The sequence below is a fragment of the Ailuropoda melanoleuca genome, chromosome 11 (genome assembly GCF_002007445.2).
Source record: "Ailuropoda melanoleuca isolate Jingjing chromosome 11, ASM200744v2, whole genome shotgun sequence".
In the NCBI taxonomy this organism is placed as follows: Eukaryota; Metazoa; Chordata; class Mammalia; order Carnivora; family Ursidae; genus Ailuropoda; species Ailuropoda melanoleuca.
The window spans coordinates 46131296-46139428 of record NC_048228.1 but is presented as its reverse complement, the minus strand read 5'-3'; positions in this window follow the sequence as shown (position 1 = coordinate 46139428).

Below are 8133 nucleotides of genomic sequence, written 5' to 3'. Positions count from 1 at the left end.
TGCCCATGTTGATTCCCTAGGCTTGTGGGATGGTTAGCAACAATTGCATGGGACTCAGGTGTGGCACTGTGATCCGACGGGTGAAACTGATCAGCCACACAGATCTCCACTTGCCTGTTGATTTCTGCTAAACTATGTACAGACGAAGGGAGAGGAGCCAGGATGCACACTCTCCCAGTGTCTACGTCAGGGAAAAAAAAAAAAAAAGATCATGTCCAGAGGATGTTCAGTATGAATCTTGGCATCCTGTTTTAATGTCCAAAGTAGGTTTCCATAATCAAATGCTTCTTTAAGTATCTTGGAAAAGCAATTTTCTTTAATAATATCTGGTGGCTTATGTCCACCCGAAGTGCTTAGTTAGTGATTATTAAGACCATAAGCATATTGTGCACTTGACATTTCCTTTCCGCACATCTTGTGAAACTGCCATGAAAGACAATGCCCACTGTAATAGACACTCCTGAGTGAAAAATTCTCCAGCAGCTAGTTCTAAAAGGGGAAAAAATTACAAATAAAAAGAACACATTTCCTTTGATATTCTGGTTTCCAATCACTTGTTCATTCCATTATTCATTTACAGTACCAACTATGTGACAGTCCTTTGCTAGGCACTGGGGATATGCACATGTGTGGAGCACAACCCTGAGCTCTAGAGATGCCCAGGTACAGCAGTAGAGGAGAAAGGTAGGCACACAAGGCGTCACAGGATGCTAACGGTGGGCTTCAGACCTGGCAAGCTCAGGAATCATGACGTCATTAACCAAGATAGGGAATGAACCAAGGAGGACTCATATTTGGGAGAAGAGAAAGAGTTCAGTTTTGGAATTTCACCTTGATTTTGCGGCCCTGGTTTTGAGCAGCGTGGCGTAGTTGATAGGTACTGACTTTCACTCCAACGGAACAAGGTTAGTATCCTGGCTCTAATCATGCTGGCGCTAATGATATTACCTTGGGCAAATTTCTTAACCTCTTAGAGCTCTGACTTACTCATCTGTAAAATAAAATTGATGATACATACTTCATAAATGGTAAGCTTAAAATGCGCAATGGTAACTGAATGTGTCATTCTTTTAATCATCTCTCTGTACACCTCCCTGCGCCCAATCTGAACCCAAACTACATCCATTTGCTTCTGCTTCATTTTGGCCTTTGCCAATGGATGGTGCACTTCTTTCTGTTGCCTACAGCCCCATCTTTCCTGCCATGCTGGCTGGTTTCCTAGTGTCCCACCTCCTACCTAGAGCTGAATCCCCGTAATCCCAGCACACTTCATAGCTAGTGGCGAGAAGCATGTCCTATCTCACTGTTGCCTTAAAGCCCTGGAGGAGTGAACGAATAAAAATAAGGATGCAAGTTATCTCCCCTGTTCAAATATGTATCACCTGTTGTTACCACGCCTTGCTGATGGATTGGGTGTTTAGGTCCATGCGTGTTGTCCTAACTTCCTTCATCCTCCAAGGGGACTGATGTCCTCGCACAGGCTTGGAGCAAAGCCATGGTACACAGGAATGTCGTTCTGCTGGACTGCTCACGTGCATTGGAGGGTGACAGCTGCATCCCAGGCAGCTGTTTTAGGGCAGGCTGAAGTGGGATAATCACGAGCTGGGAGGGAAAAGGAAATGCTTTATGGATTCATTGAAGCGCAACTTCAAGAAACAGAAAAACTGGAGACAATTAGGAACATCAGGCTGACAAGCAGCTATCAGGAACACAGCTTTTCTTTTTAAACAAAGGCAGTTGGCTGACCAGGAAACAGTCACAAACAGCAAAGTCTCTTTCCAATACTGTGACCAGTGGTAATTAAAGCACATTTCCTGTGCACCCAGTTTAGCAAGGGCTGTGGACCAGTGAGGATATTTTTGGCTACATGTTCATCCAAATTTCAATGCTGTCTCTCAGAGGAGCAGAACCACATGCCCCCTCCTTATCCCCCTGGCTATTTCACAGGGTATCCAGGAGTAAGGCCTCCCAGCCACTCTTCAGTCAGATAAAAGGACTTCAGCAGCCACAAGAGAAAGGACTAGAGCACATGAGACTGGTGAGCCGGGCTGTTGGGTCAGACTGTACATGACCTGACAGGCTGACACCCAGGGATGGGATGGGCTATGGCAAAAAAAGAGTCAAGGGTAGATTCAAATCCCAGCTCTGTGACAATATGAGAATTTGCTTCCTGGTCTATAAAATGGAGAGAAAGTCCTTCTCATGGTTTTCTAAAAATTAAATGAAATAATACAGTGTGCTCATGATAGGTGTTTTAAAAACTGTTCACTACTCTCTTCGATGGACTGAGGGAAAATAGTCAGGCACGGAAGTGGGTTTCAGCTGTGCCTTGAGCTATGGCGTCTATGACTCCCCACAGCACTCCTGTTTTGCTTACTGGTCAAAGGGATAAACAGGATGTTGTCATAACTGAATTTTGTCATTCCATTTATGTCATTTAGGAGTTCACTGGTGAATAATGCAAGTACTTTACCATCCATCTCCCTCCCTCTGTAAGGAAGTAAACATGTAGAATGCTCATAGTTATGGTATAGATTTTTTTTTTAAAGTCATATTTCGAGCTTGCTGTCAGGAAGGGGGAAGGGTGACAAGTAGGCAAAGCTCGGAGAACTTCCCTCAGGCAGAGCAGCCTTACTTTGAAATGTTTCCCACATTACGCTTTCCTATAAGTTCTGCCTATCCGCAAAGGATTCCATAACTGAAAAATTAAGTCTGAAAACCACTTTTCTATAATATTTATGTTCAAGAAAACACTTGAAGAAAAAGACAACAGTACTTTTACGATCTGGGCCAATTCATACGGCCACTCCATTCATTTAATCCATGCAGGGCTGGAAACTGGTATATGATATAGGAACTGTTTGTACCAGGAATGTCTCTGACATGAACCAGCCCCTGAAGTGATAGAGGAAAAGGAAACGTTTCAAGGATACAAGGTTGAGGGTTCCCAAGACCATCCTCAGGTCTGATGAGGGATGAGGACGAGGGAGGAGGACTAGCGAGGAGGACTCCCAGGATCAGCACATGGACATACTCGTGGTTATGATGATTACAGCGAATAGATACAAAGTAAAATCAACAAAGGAGAAAGATCCACGGAGCAGAGCCTGCAGGAAACTAGGAGCAGGTTCTCGAGTCCTCTTCCACGGAGTCCCAGAGCAACAAGCCGTGACAACACGTGTGAAATGTTGTCTACCGGGAAAGTTCATAGCAACTCAGTGTCCAGGATCTTTGTTGGGGGGATAGTTACACAGGCATCCTGTGCCTCATGCCTACCAAAATTCTAGACTTGGAGAAGAAATTCTAGGCTTCAATGTAAACCAGCTTGTTGGTACAGGCAGTTTGAACACAGCAAGCTATTCTTACCTGTCAGGATGGCATGAGCCCCCCCCCCCCGCCAACACAAGTTGCCAGATGACAGCCAAGCCATTCATAAGAGGGTAACCAGGCCTGCTATGTTAACTCTTTTTTGTGCAGAGATCCATAAAACAGTTAGAAAGTTGATGAGGTAAGCATAATATAAACATCAGGATATGAATGAGCTTCAATTATCCATTACCATATACATTCGTTAACAATACTATAAACCACCATGGTCATTACACCAAGAGGAAAGAGTTATGGGAAAGATGAGAATCAAGTGAGAAGATACTGTATTCCGTTGTAACCACTGCCATAAAATGTGAACTTTGAATTCATACACCAAGGAATGCATTTAAAGAGGGGGGAAAAGCACATAGCCATGGTAAAGAAATGAGTGTATTAAAAGAATCTTAGATCATAGTTTAATCCTCCTCTTTTACAAGTAAGGACATAAAAATTCCGAGAGATATCATGGCTGATCCAAGATCACACAGCTGGCTATGGGCCAAGCAGAGCACAGAACCCAGCTGCCCAGCTCATGGCCACAGGCTTTGGCCCTTCACTTCATTCCAACCTTTGTATTTGGAGGTCTCTGGGAAAAACAATCTCTAAATTTAGACACATTGCTCAGAACTGTGTTAGGGCAGGGCAAACACAATAATGCTATAGGAGTATTGCTTGATGGCCACAAAATTAATTGATAGATCAACAAATACTGCAAAACTCCAGTGATGGTATTGAGAAGTGAGCTCCCCAAACTTTCAACCATGTAAAACTTTCAAACATGTAAACTGTGAGTGTTATTAGGACAGGTTAATGAGGTGAGGGCAGGGCCGATCCAGGGCATGTGGATGTTCACTGGGTGTTGGGTGAATTGGTGTTATCCCAGGATACATTCTCAGCGAAATGTCCTCTGTGTTCAATTTTGAACCATTGTAGGTTTGGTATTCATACACCTTGCACTGTCACCCATTCTATATCAACTTTCACAAATCTTTCCTCTGTGGATTTCAGTCTTTCACAAGTGATTGGACAGAGTTAGGTCACCATGGGATGTCTCTAACTGGCAGCCCGGGGAGAATTGGTTGACACTACAGAGGTAAAGGTGGTGCAGTGGGGAGGAGGGGGCTGGTATGGGGATCGGAGCTGAGGGGTGATCATCCTTCAACTTCTTGCTTGTTTTCTCCCCACCCACTCGTTTCTCAAAAGGGAACAATTTTCGGGGTGAGTAGGAAGTGACATACCCAAACTCAGACTCCCAGAAGCCCTCAGACTTCTTGGGTGTAGGGGGGTGGGATGGAGTGACAGGCAGAGAGGGCATCTCCCTCCACGGCTTTAGATTGGATTTTAAGAGCCAAGAAAATGGAAACTTTGTAGAAGGGACCGGAGTAAGGAAAACATAGGCCTAGTCTCTGGGGATGGAAAATACGATGGGTGGACTACCAAATGCCCATTCCACTTATGTTTCTCTATCAACGTACATGATGGTTATTAAAGCAAAATCCAATCGTCTGCTTGGTACAAATTGGTGGTTGTTATCTTAGTAGGGACTAGGTAATTCCCTACGTGATTTGGGGGCTAGCTTCATGAATAAAAAGAGTAGGTCTCATGATTTAATATGAGTATGCTTTCATGATCCACTCTTTTGTTCATCCTCCTGCCTTAAGGCAATAAGGCTTTTATGACTAATTTCTTAAGTATGCTGGATTCAATCGAGTACAAGCAAAAGACAGCTTTTTCCTTTTTGCCACAATCTCTTTGAACCCACACTTTCAACTTGTTCTTTCTCTACCCGGTATGAATGCTGGGCAGGTCTCATAGGTTTCCAGGTCACTATAAAATACTAAGTCACCATCAAATAAGTAAAAACTTAATCTTATCCAATAAGCACATAACTCCAAGCTCACATTCAATTTAAATCTTCCCAGTAGCCAGCTTAGGTCCTCTTTAGGTTTGCAGGCCAGCAGAGGTGGGGGTGCCCACTGCCTGCTTCTCTACTTCTGTCCTTGTTCTTAATTAAACATTGTCTGGGAGAAGAAAAGATTCAGCCCGTCCTAGCTCCCAGCTTCGCCATTCAAATTAGTTTATTGAATTAGTTCTCAAATTCTGCCTTCCTGGTGGCAGACTCAGCTGGAGTCACTGAGTCCCTAGCTGTCTAGCCACGCCTGCGACTGTGTCCATTTTGGCAAGAAGGGACAGAGTGGGGGCCTCACCCCCATGAGTCTGGCCTCCGCCTGCAAAAGGTCTGAGCCCCGCTAGTGTGTCAGGGGAAACCAGGGGAATGGGCTATGCTGGCTCTTCAGCACGTGTCACGGACAGGACAGGCTACCTAATTTGTGGGGTCCTGTGCAAAATGTAAATGCAGGATCCTGGCTCAGAAATTAAGAATTTGAAGACAGTGACAGCAGAACATGACATCAAGAGCAGGGCTTTTCTGAGCACACGGATGTGCGACCGCACAGATCACACGTGCAGGAAGCTGGCTCTGATCACAGAACAAATCCGGGACAAAGCGTGAGGGGAAATGAAGAGGACTAGAGCTTCTGTTTCCAGGCACGGGTGCAGGCGGGGAACAAAGTCAAGAGCCGAGAAGATGAAAGGAGGCCCTTTAGGAGGAAACGGCTGAGGATTACCAAAAACCCAGACATGAAGGACAGCGATGGTTAGTAAAACCGCTCCTCCGTAGTGTCGTGGGCTCACAAACCGCGCGGGAGTCCGAGGTGAGCTCCGGGCGCGCAGGGCACAGCGAGCCGCCGCCCTCCCCAGCACTTTCCCAGGTGTCCCCATGGGGGCCAGGCTCCTGATCGAAGCCCGGGGGAACCTTCTGTGTGGAGGAAAGCAAGGTGGGAAAGGGAGAGGAGCTGCCGACAGACTGATGAAGAAGCGGGGCGGGCAGGTCTGCAGGACGCAGACAGGAGCAAATCACACAGGGCTTCCGATCTTTCAGAGCAATCCTGCATCATCATCACACGGACGTGGGCATCTCAAGGCTGTGTTTCAGGTGAAATACCGCTTGTAGATGGACATCCAGACCCCCCGTTCTGAGAGACGAGATGTGAGAAGACCGGCCATCGGTCACCAGAACTTCATGGGCCTCGAGTGGGCCGGGAGAGTAGCCTCTCTCTCCTTCCAGGGCATTCCTTTGCACCAGAAGAGAAAGTGTGAGGATGAGGACGGGTGACACGCACCTGCAGGACCCGCAGGACTTTCTCTCCCTAGGAGATTTTCTTTCTTTATTTTGTAGAGGTCAAAACGCCCTCCCAAATCCTAAAATGTGGTCCTTTTTTTCCATCTACATCATCCTGCCGTGTCATTGTGGCCCAATGACATGGGTCAACAGATGTGAAAAAGATGAGAATCTGCTCTACCAAGCAGCCCAAACACTTGGCACTTATCATGGAGAATGTAAAACTTGACAACCCATTTTTTTCTTAATTTTCTCCTAGGCTGGCCCCTTTGGTTAAGCCTACTTTTGTTTACTTAATTATCCTCATGATAGATTTTGATACATCAGTAAAGGTACTTTAATATTGAACACTGTGTTGGCACTAATATGTTTTTAAACATTTTTTTAAAAAAACAGGTATGTTTTATATATGAATACATATATATTATTGTATGATATTAGTGTTAACATATAATACAATGAAAATGATATTAAATATGTGTGTGTAGGTACATGTGTATAAAGAAAGAAAGATTTGAAAACTTTCACCAAAAAATTTACAATAATTCTCTGAGTGGTAGCATTAGGGATGATTTTATTTTCTTCTTTACATTTTTTTCTGTTTTCCAACTGTTCTATATTGATAACACATTTCATATTATCAAGGGAGAAAATTATTTTTAAATGTCCCTTCACAACCAATAAGATCGCACATGTTTCTTTAAACATTTCTAGGCTTGCAGCACACTCCTATATACAGTCCTCACATTTTCTTGCAATAAATGTGTTTTCATAACTCCTTTCCCTACTAGACTTTATCTTCTTAAGATCTGTGACTTGTTTTTATATACCTGGCTACTAAGCTATCTAGCATACATAGTAATAAATGTTCATAGGATAAATGGGTGAATTTATGAATGAATGCAATCAGGCCGCTTTCTAGATCAGACAGTGATTAAATAACTCAACTTTTGTTACCCTTTCCTAAAAAATGTTATGGTTCATCTTAAATGCTAATTCAACAGCAATATTTTAACTGACTTTATTTTAAACTTTTTCCAAAATATTTCATTTTATTTTCATTAAAAAAACATTTTTTTCTTTTTGTACTCCTTTTTCTTTGGTTTACCTAGTATTCAATTAAATCACATAGTTATAAGAACAAGTGCAACTAGCACGGATAGGCCTAAGTGTAAAAATGATTTCCTCGGGTGCTGCCTGGGTGGCTCAGTCCTGGTTTCAGCTGAGGTCAGGATCGCAGGGTCATAAGATGGAGCCCTGAATTGGGCTCACGCTCAGCACAGAGTCAGTTTGAGATTCTTTCCCCTTCCCTTTCCCTCTGGTTCTGCTCTTCCTCGCAGCACTCGCACATGCACTTGCTCTCTCTCTCCGTTTCAAATACATAAATAAATAAATCTTAAAAAAAAATAAAAAATATTTACTCTGGGGAAGCATTCAACTCAATAGTGGAAGCAGAAATGAGGGGGTGAACTAGAAGGGGGCCCAAGGGCAGGAAGCATTCACCATGCAGGGGACATTAGTGTGTGTGCCTGAGCAGGGAGCCAGCGAGCTGAAGTGAAGGGTGCTTAAGAGACCTCTGACTT